Here is a 16,129-nt window from a genome sequence, read left to right as displayed (position 1 = left end):
TGAGTTGTATAGGTTCTTTATATATTTTAGATACTAACCCTTTATCAGAAATGTCATTTGCAAGTATCTTCTCCCATTCAGTAGATTGTATTTTAGTTTTGTTGATTGTTTCCTTTCCTGTGCAGAAACTTTTTATTTTGATATAGACCCAAGTTTATTTTTGCTTTTGTTTCCCTTACCTCAGAACATATATCTAGAAAAATGTTGCTATGGCTGATGTCAGGGAAACTACTATCTATGTTCTTTTCAGGGATTTTTATATTTCCAGGTCTCACATTTAGGTCTCAATCCATTTTGAGTTTATTTTGTGTGTACTTTAAGAAAGTGGCCCAGTTTCATTCTTTTGCATGTAGCTGTCCAGTTTTTGCCAGCAAGATTTGTTGAAGAGACTTTCTTTTTCCCATTGGATATTCTTTCCTTCTTTGTTGAAGATTAATTGACCATGTAATTGTGGTTTTATTTCTGGGTTCTCTATTCTGTTCCACTGATATATGTGTCTATGGTTGTGCCATTACCACACTGTTTTTATTACTACAGCTTTGTGTTATCTCTTGAAATCTGGGATTGTGATACATCTAATTTTGTTTTTCTTTTTCAAGATTGCTTTGGCTATTTGGGATATTCTGTGGTTCCGTGGAAATTTTAGGATTTTTTTTTCTAGTTCTGTGAAAAATGCTGTTGGTATTTTCATAGAGATTGCATCAAATCTGTAGATTGCTTTGGGTAGTATGGACACTTTAACCATATTTGTTTCCCAATCCATGAGCATGGAATATTTTCCATTTGTGTCATCTTCAATTTCTTTCATCAGTGTTTTATAGTTTTCAGAGTGCAGGTCTTTCACCTCTTTAATTAAGTTTATTCCTAGGTATTATTTTTAGTGCAATTGTAAATGGGATTGTTTGCTTAATTTCTGTTCTGCTGATTCATTTTTGCTGTATAGAAATGCAGCAGATTTCTGCATATTGATTTTGTATCCTGTGACTTCACTGAATTTGTATATCAGTTCTAGCCGTTTTCTCATGGAGTCTTTTAGATTTTCCATATATAGCATTATATCATCTTCAAATAGTGAAAGTTTTACTACTTCCTTACTAATTTGGATACCTTTTATTTCTTTTTGCTGTCTAACTGCTCTGGCTAGGACTTCCAAAAACTATATTGAATAAAAGTTGTGAGGGTGGACATCTTTGTCTTGTTGCTGACCTTAGCAGCAAAGCATTTAGTTTTTCAACATTAGTATGATGTTAGTTTTGGGTTTTTCATATATTACCTTTATTATGTTGAGGTATGTTCCCACTAAGCCTACTTTGCTGAAGTGTTGTTTTTTGTTTAATCATGAATGGATGTTGTACTTTGTCAAATGCAGAGAGACAGGGAGCCACAGAATCTGAAGCAAGCTCCAGGCTCTGAGCTGTCAGCACAGAACCCTACGCAGGGCTCAAATCCATGAATCGCGAGATCATGACCTGAACTGAAGTAGGACGCTCAACCGACTGAGCCACCCAGGTGCCCAATGGTCACTTAAATTTGAACGCATTCTTTACTTCTCTCCACCCCACATTTTTGGTGTATGGTGTAATACTTTATATCCTTTTGTTTTGTGAATCCCTTGACTAATTTTATAGATATACTTAATTTTACTGCTTTTGTGCTTGCTTTCTACTTTTCTTATTCCTACTTACAGTCTTTTCTTTCCACTCATAGTGTACCCTTTAACATTTCTTGTAGGGCTGATTTAGTGGTCATGAATTCCTTTGTTTATCTTGAAAACTCTATCTCTCCTTCTATTCTGAATGATAGCCTTGCTGCATAGAGTATTCTTGGTGCAGGTTTTTTTTTTCTTTTAGCACTTTGGTGACAGTTTCATGCCACTCCTTATTTCCTTTTTTTAATTAAAAAAAATATTTATTTATTTTTGAGAGACAGTGAGAGAGAGAAAGAGAGAGGGAGTGCACACATGTAAGTGTGGGAGGAGCAGATAGAGAGGGAGAGAGAGAATTGCAAGCAGGCTCTGTGCTGTCAGTGCAAAGCCCGATGTGGGGCTCAAACTCACAAACTGTGAGATCATGACCTGAGCTGAAACCAAGAGTCGGACACTTAACCAATTGAGGCACCCCAGCACCTCTCATGCCACTTCCTTCTGGCCTGCAACGTTTCTGATGAAAAATCAGCTGATAACCCTATGGGGTTTCCCTTGTATGTAACTGTTTTCTATTGCTGTTTTTAAAAACCTCCACCACTACTTTTTGCCATTTTAATTTCTATGTGTCTTGGTGTGGAACTCCTTGGGTTGATTTGTTGGGTGCTTTTGTGCCTCCTGGATTTGGATTTATGTCTCCTTCCTCAAATTCAGGACGTTTTTAGCTATTATTTCTTCAAATAAATTTTTTACCCCTTCTTTCTTCTTCTGGGGTCTCTATAATGTGAATGTTATTATGCTTGATTGTGTTGTTGAATTCTCTTAATCTGTTTTCATTTTGTGTTAGTCTTTTTTTTTTTTTTTTTTTTTTTCTCTCCTGTTTAGCTTGGTTGCTTTCCATCACTCTGTCGTCTGGGTTACTAATCCATTCTTCTGATTCTTCTAGTCTACTACTCCTTCCCTCTAGTGTATTTTTAATTTCAGTTGAGTGCTCCATGTATGATTGGTTCTCTTTTGTGCTTTCAATCTCTGTTTAGAGTCTCCCTGAAGTCCTTTACTCTTTTTTCAAGGCCAGTATCTATGTGACCATTACTTTAAATTTTCTATCAGGCATATTCCTTACTGCTGTTTCATTTAGCTTTCTTGCTGTGATTTTGTCTTATTCTTTCATTTGGGACATATTCCTCTGTTTCCTCATTTTATCTAACTCTGTGCCTTTGCCTATGTGTTAGGAAAGTCAGCTATATCTCCTACTCTTGAACATAATGGCCTTAGGGGGCCATTCCCTTTAGTACCATTAGGTGCAATGTCCCCTATTCATCAGAACCTGGTGCTTCATGGGTATCTCCTGTGTGTGTTGTTTGTGTCCTATTGTGGCGGAGCCATATTTGCCTTCAGTACTATTATCTGTAATGGCTCTCTTTGCTTGTTGCCAGTCTGGGGCCTCCTTGGCCTTCAGTTGAGTCAGACCAGGTATTTGCCAGAGCTGTAGTAACACTGAACTGCAAGGTGCTCTCCCCACCCTGAGAAGCTTTCACTGGTGCACGGGGCTTGCAGTCAGACCACATGTCTGCCCTCAGCCCACTATTGGGGCCACAGTCAGACTGGTGTGTGTTGTTATTTTCCTCTGTCCCTAGGACAGGTGTCACTTTCGAGTGGTGCTGGCCTCTGTCAGTGCTGCTTGTTCACTGCTGGGCTTGGCACAGCTTTGGATGGACTCCTGTTGAAGGCAGGTCTGCAGGAGAACCCAAGGGTGGGGTGTGCAGTGTTAACAATATGTGTACCAGTCCATCGTGGGAAGGGACCTGTAGCTTGGAAAAATGCTGAGGGTGGCTCCACAGAAGGTGGGGGCAGGTCGCCTGGTGCCAGTATGGTCTGCTTTAGTGTGCTGTACGAAGGGACCTGTAGCCACTTTAGAAAACTATCTTAGCTTGGCTGGATGGGACAAGTTTGCAGAAGAACACAGAGTCAGGACACATGGTATTAGCAAGGTTTTCAAGGGTCTGCTGTGGGAGGAGACCTGGAATAGAGGCCTGGCTGGGGAATGCCAGTTGGTACAAGTGTACAGGGGTGGGGCAGGCTGTTAGCAAGCTAAGTAAAGAGTGTTCCTGCTGTGCTGGTTGCTGCGGGTCTCCATGTATCTAGGCTGGGGGCAGGGGAGGGAAATCATGCCCATCAACCCTTCTGTTGAAGAAGTCTGTCAAAGATCCCTGCCCCTCCAGCACACACTCTGAGGTTAGTAAATAAATCTTGCCATATACCGCAGGTGTTTTTAAAACTGCTGCCTCTGTGCTATATCTCTGTGGGGCTGTTGTGCTGTCTCTTTAAGGTGGTCTCTAAGTTTTAATAGCGAACTCAGTTCCCTATTGCCCGACTGGCTCTCCCAGAGCTGAGTCCACCGATTTTTAAAGTTCCACGTGTTAAGCCCTACTGATCATAAGAATTTGTGGTTAGGTTTCTCTGGTTCTCAAAACCAAATGTTATAAGGATTTGTCTTCCCAATGAGTGTCCCCTCTGTCTGGAGTACCCGGTATGGGTCTGTTCCTTTCCCTTTTCTGTGCCTGCGAAGTCCCCTCTCTTCTGTGAACAGTCCTGTGGGTCAATTTGACTCTCCACCGAGTCTCTGCCCTTCCTACCCTTTTCAGTGTGGTCTCTTCTCTACATTTTGCTGTGGAGAGTCTGTTCTGCCAGTCTTCGTGTCATTTTTCCCACGTGGGTATTAATTGGTTGTATCTGTGTGACTGACCAGGTAAGTTTAGAATCCTCCTACTTTCCCATCTTCCCCCAGAAGTGGTCAAATCTTTAAAGAAAACTTTACATTAATTTGAGAGAAAACAGGTATTATGGAGTGTGAATTTCTTGAACTAGAAGCAGATTAAGGTTTCTTTCTGTGTCTTGTATACATTGGTTTACAAATAGAATTTTTCTCTCAAAATTTGTTTTCTGTTTTGAATATCATAAATGATACTTATTAAAAAGACAGTGTGGAGTGTGGGGTTTTATGGACATTTGGAAGGGGTCCTGAGGTGGGGGTTGGGACATAATGCCTGGTCATAGGACAGAAAAGTTATCAGGTTATGCCTGGGAGCATTTGCTGGAGAAGGACTCAGACAGGCTGGTGTACAAACTTACAAACTGATTCATTTGTTGCATTTCCCTCCTTATTTGTCTTCTTTGAGTCAGGAGGAAAACATTTAGTCTTGTCCCCTAGGGTACTTTAGTGTGAGAAATTTTCCACCCATTTGAAGAAAAATGGAAAAAATAAAGACAACGTAGTGAGTTTTTCATAATGTTAGTTTTCTGCTTCAATTTGAAAAATTCTTAGTTAAGAACTTCTTGTTTGATTATTTAAAAAAATGTCCTTTTCTGAAATGATAGCCATAGTAGATGGCAGGTGATTTTCTTTTTTTTTTTTTTTTTTTTTTAATTTTTTTTTTTTAACATTTATTTATTTTTGAGACAGAGAGGGAGCATGAACAGGGGAGGGTCAGAGAGAGAGGGAGACACAGAATCTGAAACAGGCTCCAGGCTCCGAGCTGTCAGCACAGAGCCCGACGCGGGGCTCGAACTCACGGAGTGTGAGATCATGACCTGAGCTGAAGTCGGACACTCAACCGACTGAGCCACCCAGGCGCCCCCAGGTGATTTTCTTTAATTTGCTAAAACCAGGCCAAATTTTAAAAAATGGTAAATATAAATTGGCATTTGAATTATTTTTATTTGTTCCAAACAAATAACAAACAAACAAACAAACAAAAAATAAATGCCTAGGTGGCTTAGTTAAGCATCTGACTCTTGATTTGGGCTCAGGTCATGATCTCATGGTTCATGGGATCGAATCCCATGTCTGGCTCTGTGCTGACAATGTGAAGCCTGCCTGGGATATTCTCTCTCCTCTTTCTCTGCCCTTTCCTCTGCTTGAGCACTCTCTCTCTCTCTCTCTCTCAAAATAAATAAGCTTTTAAAAATTAATAAATTTTTAATTGTTCATAGAATCCAAAGCCTGAGGTCAGAGACAACCATGGCAGAACTGCACCTAAAGCCAGGTTTAACCTGCAGTGTGGGAAATCCTTGGGCATGTGCTTGGCCAGCTCCTCTTCATGACCCAGGTCCCCTGGCTGCTGCACTGAATTAAATATCCATCCCAGTGAATGGAATGTAATTTAGTTGAATTCCTCCTGCTAAGCTGTCTAAGGGACTGTGAAATGTGCTGCTTTGACTGACGCTCCCATTTTCTCTTCTTCAAAATAAGTCAGATTGACAGGATTCAAAGGAGACATGAAATTAGTTCTTATTCCCTGATTCAGCAATAAAGCCCGGAAGCAGAATCTGCTAAATGGAAAACATTCTAAGACTAGGAACGAGAGATTGTAAGGCAACTCTCAACTAGCTGAGGAAGTTTTTCTGTGCCTGCAGCTGATAAACTGCTTTGGGAACTGGACGAAATGTTGGTCCTAGTCAGGACTCCATTGCTGCAGACACTTTCACTGACTGCCATGTGGGTGAGCAGATAGCATTCAGCCAGGACTCACGCACACACCCTTATTGCAAGCATTTCCCAAACAGTTTCTGAGGGAATAATCCGATGATAATTTATACGTCATAACACAGTTACTCCTCCCATTACATATTTATCTCAGATTAAAAAACAAAAATCAGGTGAGCTAAAATTTTCTGAAAGGTACTTTCCAGGTTCTTCCTTTTCCTTCCTATGCTAGCCTGAGTCTCTAATAATGCCAGTTTTACTCCAAAGATCTGTAAAATGAAGAACTCGGTATTCTATTTGTATTAACCCTTAGATTATCAAGTAGCTTTTACATTCTAGGACTGATTTGGGGGGATCTGTCCTAATCTTTCCTGATGCAATTGAGCCCTTTTTCATTAGCGGAGGTAGAGAATTTAGATCTGTTTCCCCCTGAAGTAGATGGGACTCAGAAGGATGAAGTGGAAGGAAGCTTTCGGGTATTTCCAAACGGAAGTGACCTGGCATCTAGTCTGCCCCGCTTCATTCCTGATTGTAGGCATATGCCCTCCCACCCCATCAGCTAATAATAAAGCCAGGCAGTACATCAAGACCTCAGACAAAAGACCCATTAGGCATGCCAGTGATTAAAGTTGATTAGCTTGAAGTCACTGGGAATTTTGAGTCCAAGATCAGTGGTGAATCAGATCCAATTTGCATAAACTACGAGGTGCTTCATTAAGGCTCATCATTTTCCTCTGTCCTTTTGTAATAAATCATGCTTCTATGGGGTTCATTTAGATTGAGCTTGAGGATTTTGCCTTTAGAATTCTTCAACACTATTAAGATCACTTTAGCTGTGCTCTTTGGCCTCATTTGCTAAGATGGTACCTGTCTGGAGCCTCATCTCAGAGCCACATCCTTGAAAAAGCTTCCTAGAAATTTAAGCGATGATTCATTAGGGTCCATGTGCCGGCAGCCAAGACCCATATGATAATGAAGTACACATCTTTTAAAGCACCAGTAGAACAAATCATACTTGCTTACGCTGATAAAGTACTCAGGCCACATAGTGCATTGTGTTAAGCCAACTGATCATTAAATAATTTTGCATTCTCTTCTTGAAATGAGTCTATCTAAAACCTGGAAAATTGACTAGGTTTAACCTTCCAGAGCTCTTGTGTGGATGGTTCTTTCTTTGCAATTACTTGTGAGAATGATGAGATGCTTCTTGTTTTGCCCCAAAAATTATTCTTTTACCCCCAGAGATCATTCTTTTTTATCTCCTGTCATTTGTACACTCTGCCCCTCCTGCCTAGAGCACCTTTCCATGCCCCTCACAGTCCTCTTTGCTTGTGCCCATGAAGCATTTATCACACTATAATATAATTTCCTTTTTACTTATTTATCTCTTCTACTCCTTGAAGGCAGGGATTCCATGCCTAGCTCAGAGCTGACACTAAATATGTATTGATAGGTTGTTGTGAATTATGAGATGGTGCCCTTAATGGAATATTATACAGCCTCTTAAAGGAATGATATTGATCTCTACATAGTGATGTGTAAATATGCCCATGTGTTTCATAATATAGTTACTGAAAATAAAACAAGCTGAAAAGCACCATGCGTAGGATGATCCCATTTATTGTAAAGAAAATAGTGCTTATGTGTATATTCATGGAAAAGGTAAAATGTGTAATTACACAGGGGCTGGATATAGGGTAAAAAGGTAAGGCTTCTGCTTTTAACTTTATAAATCTCTATATTTTAATCTGTTAGATTGAGTCTGTATTACTATTATAAATAAAAAACCTAGTAAATAGTTATAAAACAATAAAATTATAGACTCTGATTGTTAATTATTATTATTTTAAAAAACACTGTATTAATTTCCTGGGACTACTATGGCAAATTACCACAAACTGGGTGGTTTAATAAAACAAGTTTATTCTTTCATAGTTCTGGAGGTTAGAAGTCTGAAATGGAGGTACAGCCCTGTTTCGTCCAAAGGTTCTAAGAAACAATCCTTCTTTGCCTCTTTTAGTACCTATTAGTAATCCTTGGATTCCTTGGCTGTAGATACATCACTCCAATCTCTGCCTCCAGTTTCACATGACCTTTTCCTCTGTTCTTCTCTATATCTTTACATATCCTTCTTATAAGGACACCAGTCATTGGATGTAGGGTCCACTCCAATCCCACATGACCTTATCTTAACATAACTAATTATGTCTGCAAAGACCCTGTTTCCAAATAGGGTCATATTCTGAGGTTCTGGAATGAGTTGAATTATGGGTGAACACAATTCACCCCAGTACAAACACTAATAAGGGCCAGAACTGCCAGAGTCCAGGTCTAGCAGGTCCAGGGGTTCCCGAAGGATGAACGGCATTGGTGAAAGTAACAAATGGACACAAGACAACAGCAGTGTGTTAGACTGGCCACTTTATTGTGGCAAGCGTGGCATTATATTTGTTAGTAAATTCCTTATACCGTGCATCATCTATGTTTTCTGGCATTACCTAATTCTAAAAATGTTCCTTTATGTAATCACCCATTAAGGGACAACATAGTTATTTTCTTGTAACGTTCCCTCATGCCCTTTCAAGGTCATCTAGCTCTCAACACCTGAAGTGGAACATTTACAGGGACGTGACTTCTTAATTGTCCCTTTGAACCATTTGCGGTACAAAGAACAAAAGTATTTGCTTTGGTCTGGGGTGCCGGGAGGGAGCCAAGAAGGCCCTGGGAACTCACACCTTATGTGATCCCAAGAGACAATGTATACCTAGGAACTAATGAACCATTCTGTACCTTAACCCACTAGGTCCAGTTATCATCTGGAATGCCTCCTGGGGGCCAAGTGGGCCTAGGGGTTGGAGTAACTTGTATCCATAGATACATTCCTTTGTTGCCGGAGTGGGGATTTCGAACCCATTTGTCCCTCTCCTTGGCTGGGAAATATATGGGGCTATCCTTCCTTTAGGTAGAGGAGTCTTTATAGGGGGTGGCAAGGGCTGGATGTAGGGATGCATGATTATGCGGCTTCACTTTCGGTGGGCCGCCACGCAGTCCCAATCCGTCCACCGCCCAGGCCCTGCCCTCAGGCTGGTTTGATAGCTTCCAGCACAGAACCAACAAGCTTTACGTGTTAAAAACACCACTTCTGCAGACTGCTTTCTGGACCGGCATGTCACTATTAACAGTTTGCGGTCCCTCACTGGACTGGGTGAAGAATGGGAGTTCCTTGTGACGTTGCAGCTGCTATAGGTTTGGAGAACCTAACAAGCCTTCAGTTCATCTCTCCTCCAGCCTTAGACCTGAATCTACTTCACTCTACCACTCTAGTTCTGGGATGAAGCAACTTTGAGTTCCTTTTTTAGTCTCTAGTTTTACTTTTGGTATGAGGTTGTAATTTACAAATTTAATTTCTTCCTTCCTTCCTTCCTTCCTTCCTTCCTTCCTTCCTTCCTTCCTTCCTTCCTTCCTGATTATTGTCTGCTATATACAAGGCTCTGCAGGGCACACAACATGAATTTCCTTGCTTTTGAGGATCTTGCAGTTGGATTTATTAATGTCAATGTGGTACCACTGTTTCTGAGAGACAGATTTTAATATTTCTAAAACTGGGATTCTTCTTACAACTGATGACAGGACATAGATTAATTGACAGCATTTAAAATTTCCTAATAGTAAATAAAATTACATGTATTACAGTGAATGTCTCCACATTCAATGAGGTATGGCAACAGGAGAAATTGGGCAAGTTACCTGCCATTACACTTGATAAGCACATTCTGTGAGTGATTGTGGGTTAAGAAAGAAGAATCTATAGTTCTTTCTATCTTTTTAAGTTTATTTATTTATTTTGAGAGAGAGTGCGAGCATGAGTGGGGGAGGGGCAGAGAGAGAGAGTGGGAGAGAGAGAATCCCAAGCAAGCTCTACTCTGTCAGTGCAGAGCCAGACACGGCTTGATCCCACAAACCTTGAGTTCGTGACCTGAGCTGAACTCAAGAGCCAGACGCTCAACCAACTGAATATCAGGCATCCCTGTTGTTCTTTTTCTTTAAATATAGTTTTTAAAAATAAAAATATTTAGGGGCACCTGGGTGGCTCAGTCAGTTGAGTATCCAACTTTAGCTCAGGTCATGATCTCGCGGTTCATTAGCTCCAGCCCCGCATTGGGCTGGCTGCTGTCGGCCTATCAGTGCCTAGCCTGCTTCAGGTCTTCTGTCCCTCTCTCTCTGCCCCTCCTCTGCTTGCACTCTCTCAGAAAATAAATAAATATTAAAAAAATAAAAATATTTATGTTTACATGTTTATTGTGGTTATGACTTTTTAAATCGAGGTACAGTTGATGAATAACATATTACTTTCAGGTGAACAACATAGTGATTCAATCTTTTTTTAAGCTGCAAAATAATAACAATAAATCTAGTTAACATTTGTTACCATACATAGTTACCAAAGTTTTTTTTTTCTTGTAGTGAGAACTTTTTAGGATCTACTGTTAACAATTTTCAAATATACAAAAGGTATTATTAACTATAGTCACCATGGTGTACATCACATCCTCATGACTTATTTATTTTATAACCGGAAGTTTGTATTTTTTGACTCCATTCACCCATTTCACACACCCCACACTTTCTGTCTTTGGTATCCACCAGTCTATTTTCTGTATCTATGAGGTTTTTAAGAAAGCATGTTTTTAGATTCCACATATAAGGGAGATGATATAGTATTTGTCTTTCTCTGACTTATTTCACTTAGCGTAATGACCTTAAGGTCCATCTGTGTTGTGAATGGCAAGATTTCTTTATTTTTTATGGCTGAATAATATTTTATGTCTCTCTGTATATCACATTTTCTTTATTCTTTCATCCATTGATGGACCCTTAGGTTATTTCTGTATCTTGACTATTGTCAGTAATGCTGCAATGAAAATGGGGGTACAGATTTCTTTGTGAGTTAATGTTTTCATTTTCTTTGGGTAAATACCCAGGAGTAGAATTGCTAGATCATATGCTAGTTCTATTTTTACTTTTCTGAGGAACCTCCATACTATTTTCCGTAGTGGCTGCACCAAATTACATTCCCATCAATGGTGCACAAGAGTTTCCTTTTGTTCACATCCTCATTGACACTTGTTATTTTTTTTTAAAGTATTTAAAAAAATTTTTTTAATGTTTATTTATTTTGAGAGACAGAGAGACAGAGTGTGAGCAGGGGAGGGGCAGAGAGAGAGAGGGAGACACAGAATCCAAAGCAGGCTCCAGGGTCTGAGATGTCAGCACAGAGTCCGACGTGGGGCTCGACCCACGAACTGTGAGATCATGACCTGAGCCGAAGTTGGAAGCTTAATCCATTGAGCCACCCAGGCGCCCCTGATGCTTGTTATTTCTAATTATCTTATTTCTTATATTTATTCCATAAATATGTCTTGCACCTGCTATTTGCAAGGGATAGAGAATATCTAAACACTCTTTTATTTTATTTTAAAAAAAAATTTTTAATGTTTATTTTTGAGAGAGAGTGTGCACGCATGAGCAGGGAAGGGGCAGAGAGCGAGAGGGAGACACAGAATCCAAAGCAGGCTCCAGGCTCTGAGCTGTCAGCGCAGAGTCCTATGCGGGCCCGTACCCATGAACTGTGAGATCATGACCTGAGCCAAAGTCAGGCGCTTAATTGGCTGAACCACCCAAGTGCCCCTAAACACTCTTTTAAAACCGATATTAGAACTTACATTTACCAAGCAAGTGATTTGGATATTGAAAATCTTACATGGCAAAAAAACATTTGTGAACCAGGACAGAAGGCAAATCTATGGTCGATAAAGTGCAAAATTGTCAACACTGTACCTTTCTTTTTGGTAAGTTTCTTCTGAGAAACTGGTTCTTAAATTATCAGTTAAACCAGAGTCTTTAAAGTGGAACATTCATTGATATCAACTTAACTGTTTGGCTTTTTCCCAAGCCTCCAATCAGTTATCAATACTTAATGCTATTTGCACAAAATATCTTTTGTGTAATACAAATTTCTGTCTCTTCCTCCCTAAGGGATAAAATATCACATGGAAAAAGGAAGAAAATGCAAGATGAATTCTGAATCTAATTCATGAGTTTTGTTTTTATTCTTTTACATAGTATTTATATCAAAGTCAGAAATAAAATCTAAGTTAGAAAATTCACCAGCTAAAAGAAACAGTTTTGTGTGGCAAACCAATTGCCCCAGAAAACAAGTAATTAAAGGACAAGTAATTAAAATAGCAGCCATAAAATTGACATTCTTGGGAGACCATGTGTTCATTGCTAGTCTTTTTATTGGGGATCCTCTCTGGGCACTGTTCTGAGAACTGAAATCTGCTGGCAGAATGAGCACTTCACCCGAGGATTTTGCATCCTCTTCTGGGTGAAAATGTTAGTGTGTTTCTGGTGTATGCAGGATAGTTGTATCATGACAGGTGGAAATGTGACCCTGCTATTATCTTTATTTGGAGATTAAGTATGATTTAAGATCTGTTTGGGTGCCAAGTTGACAAGGGGTGGACTTGTGGTAGTAATTTTATGTGTCAGCTTGGTTAGGCCTTGGTAACTAAATAGTCAAACAGTTTCTAGGTGGTTCAGTGAAAGTATTAAAGTTTTTTTTTTTTTTTTTTTTTTTTGCGTATAGTGGGCACACAATGTTCGTTAGTTTCAGGTATCAATGAAAGCATTTTTTGGGTGAAAAAAAAAAAGCATTTTTTGGGTGAAAGCATATTTTCATTTAATATTGAAATCACTAGGCTTTGAGTAATGTGAGTGTGACTTATGTAATCAGTTGAAGACCGCAATAGAAGCACAACTGACCTCTCTGAAGAAAGAGGGAATTCTGCCAGCAGACTGCCTTTGGGCTTCAAGTGTATTATTGACTCTTCCCTGGGTTAGGCCCACTCTGCAGATTTTGAACTTGTCATCCTCCACAATCCTGTGACCCAGTTTCTTAAAATAAATCTCTATCTCTATCTATCTATCTATCTATCTATCTATCATCTATCTATCATCTATCTATCTATCTATCTATCTATCTATCTATCTATCTATCTAATCTATCATTTATCTAACCTATCCACCTATCCATTTATATACCTATACATCCTATTGGTTTTTTTTCTTCTCTGGAGAACCCTGACTAATACTGATTTTATGAGAGACACAGCTTGTAGAGGCCGAAGAGATCTTTTTCCTGAGTTTAAGAATTTGGGGCATGGCAGACACTAACCCATTACTACCTGCTATTTTCCTGTTTAGGCAGAGAATTATATGGAGAGTCTGTGATGTTTCTTTGGCTGAAAGAGGTTGGGGGAAGCTTTTCCAGAAAGGCAAATGGGTCTTTCTTTAGATTCTTCTGCTACTGCTGATGGGATGCCATATTTCCCCCAATTTCCCCAAATGGGAATTGAAGCCAGATATTGAAATCATTTATTGATGTTAGTAATGAAACTTCAGTTGTTACCACAAATTTTACATTACATTTGCTTAGATATCCTAATGTTTAGGAGGAAAAGTGCCCTCTCCACAATGTAAATTAAGAAACAAATATGATGGCTCACAACTTCTCCCATAAGTAGGACCACACTACCCCCTCAGAAGAAGGAAGCTCCAGCCCGAAGCTGCAGGGAGGAGACAGAGGGAGGCTGGCTGTATTCGAATAGGTCTTCTGTCTTTTCTCAAACAGTCCTCAACTGGTTTGGCTCAAGCACTGTCTTGACCATGAGGCTTTCTAAACTTGAATAGATTTTTCTTTCTACTCCACACTGCCCATCCCTCTACTCTATCTCATAGCAAAACTTCTTGAGGTACCATCTGTGCAGCCTCACTTCACTTCTTTCCATACCTGACTCCATTCAGGCTTTTAGTCCTCATTATGCTACAAGGACCACCCTAGTCAAGGTCCATCTTAACCACCATGTTGTCAGTATCAAAAGTCATTTCTGTGTTCTCATTTTCCTTCATGTTTCAGTGACAATGATTCAGTTCTTCTTGAAACATTTTCTTTAGGTTTCTGTTGAGTAGAATTAAAATGGGGTTTCCTCCTACCTCATTTACTATGCTTTCACAGATGTCTTTGCAGGTATTTATGCTGCTTAACCTTGAAAACTTAGAGTATGCAAGACCTCAATCCTGTACTCTATATAATTACTCTGCACGACCAGTCTTTTGGCTTTAAATACCATCCATATGCCTCACAAATCTGTATTTCCAGTTGTGGCCTTTGCCCTGAAATCCAGGCTTACATATCCAATTTCCTACTTCACATCTCGCTAATTAAATTGTTCCCTGTGTTTGAAACATAATCCCCAATCTTTTCATAGCTAGTTTCTTCTTGTTACTTAAGTTTCAACTTATATAGTGTCTGTACATCATTATCAGCTACATATCTATTTATCCATTTGTCATCTATTGTCTCTTATCAATCACATCATCTAATTTTAATTCTCTGCATAACTTGTGCCAGTAAATATCTCTTTTTTAAAAATTCTAGTTACTTAACATACAGTGTAATATTAGTTTCAGGTATACAACATAGTGATTCAACAATTCTATATATCACCTGGTGCTTATCATGACAGGTGCACTTCTTAATCCCCATCACCTATTTAACCCATCCCTTTACCCACCTGCCCTCTGGTAACCATCAGTTTGTTCTTTACAATTAAGAGTCCATTTCTTGGTTTCTGTCATTCTTTTTTCCCCTTTGCTTGTTTTGTTTCTTAAATTCCACATATAATTGAAATCATATGGTATATGTCTTTCTGTGACTTGTCTTGCTTAGCATAATACTCGCTAGCTCCATCCATGTCATTGAAAGTGGCAAGATTTTTTTTCTTTTTTATGGCTGAATGATATTCCATTGTGTGTGTGTGTGTGTGTGTGTGTGTGTGTGTGTGTGTATCACATCTTCTTTATCCATTCATCAATCAATCGATGGACACTTGGGCTACAGTATCTCGTCTATTATAGATAATTCTCCTATAAACATAGAGGTGCATGTATCCTTTTCCATTAGTATTTTTGCATTCTTTGGGTAAATACCCAGTAGTGCAATTGCTGAATGGTAGTTTTATTTTTAGCTTTTTGAAGAACCTCCATACAGTTTTCCACCGTGGCTGCACCAATTTGCATTTCCACCAACAGTGCATAGGGTTCCTTTTTTCTCCACAGCCTCACCAACACCTGTTGTTTCTTGTGCTTTTGATTTTAGCCATTCTGATAGGGGTGAGGTGATATCTCACTGTGGTTTTGAGTTGCATTTCCCCGATGACTAGGGATTTTTTCATATGTCTGTTGGCCATCTGTATGTCTTCTTTGGAGAAATGTCTGTTCGTGTCTTTTGCCCATTTTTAATTGGATTATTTATTTATTTATTTTTGGTGTTGAGTTGTGCAAGTTCTTTATATATTTTGGATATTAACCTTTTATCCAACATGTCATTTGCAAATATCTTCTCCCATTCAGTAAGCTGCCTTTTACTTTTGTTGATTGTTTCCTTTGTTGTGCAGAAGCTTTTTATTTTGTTGTAGACCCAATAGTTTATTTTTGCTTTTGTTTCCTTGCCTCAGGAGAACTATCTGAAAAAAAAGTGCTTTGGCTGAAGTCAGATAAGTTGATGCCTGTGTTCTCTTCTAAGATTTTTAGGTTTTCAGGTCTCACATTTAGGTCTTTCCCCAGTTTTGAATTTATTTTTGTGTATGGTGTAGGAAAGGGTCCAGTTTCATTCATTTACATGTTGCTGTACAGTTTTCACAACACCATTTGTTGAAGAGACTGTCTTTTTCCCATTGGATATTCTTTCCTGCTTTGTCGAAGATCAACTGGCTATACAGTTGTGGGTTTATTTCTGGGTTTTCTATTCCGTTCCATTGATCTGTGTGCCTATTTTTGTGCCAGTACTATACTTTTTTTTTTAATATAGTACTACACTGTTTTGATGACTACAGCTTTGTAATATAACTTGAAGTCTAGAATTGTGATGACTCCAGCTT

This window comes from Panthera onca, chromosome B3, assembly GCF_046562875.1.
Source record: "Panthera onca isolate mPanOnc1 chromosome B3, mPanOnc1 haplotype 2, whole genome shotgun sequence".
NCBI lineage: Eukaryota > Metazoa > Chordata > Mammalia > Carnivora > Felidae > Panthera > Panthera onca.
This window is presented reverse-complemented; position numbering follows the sequence as displayed.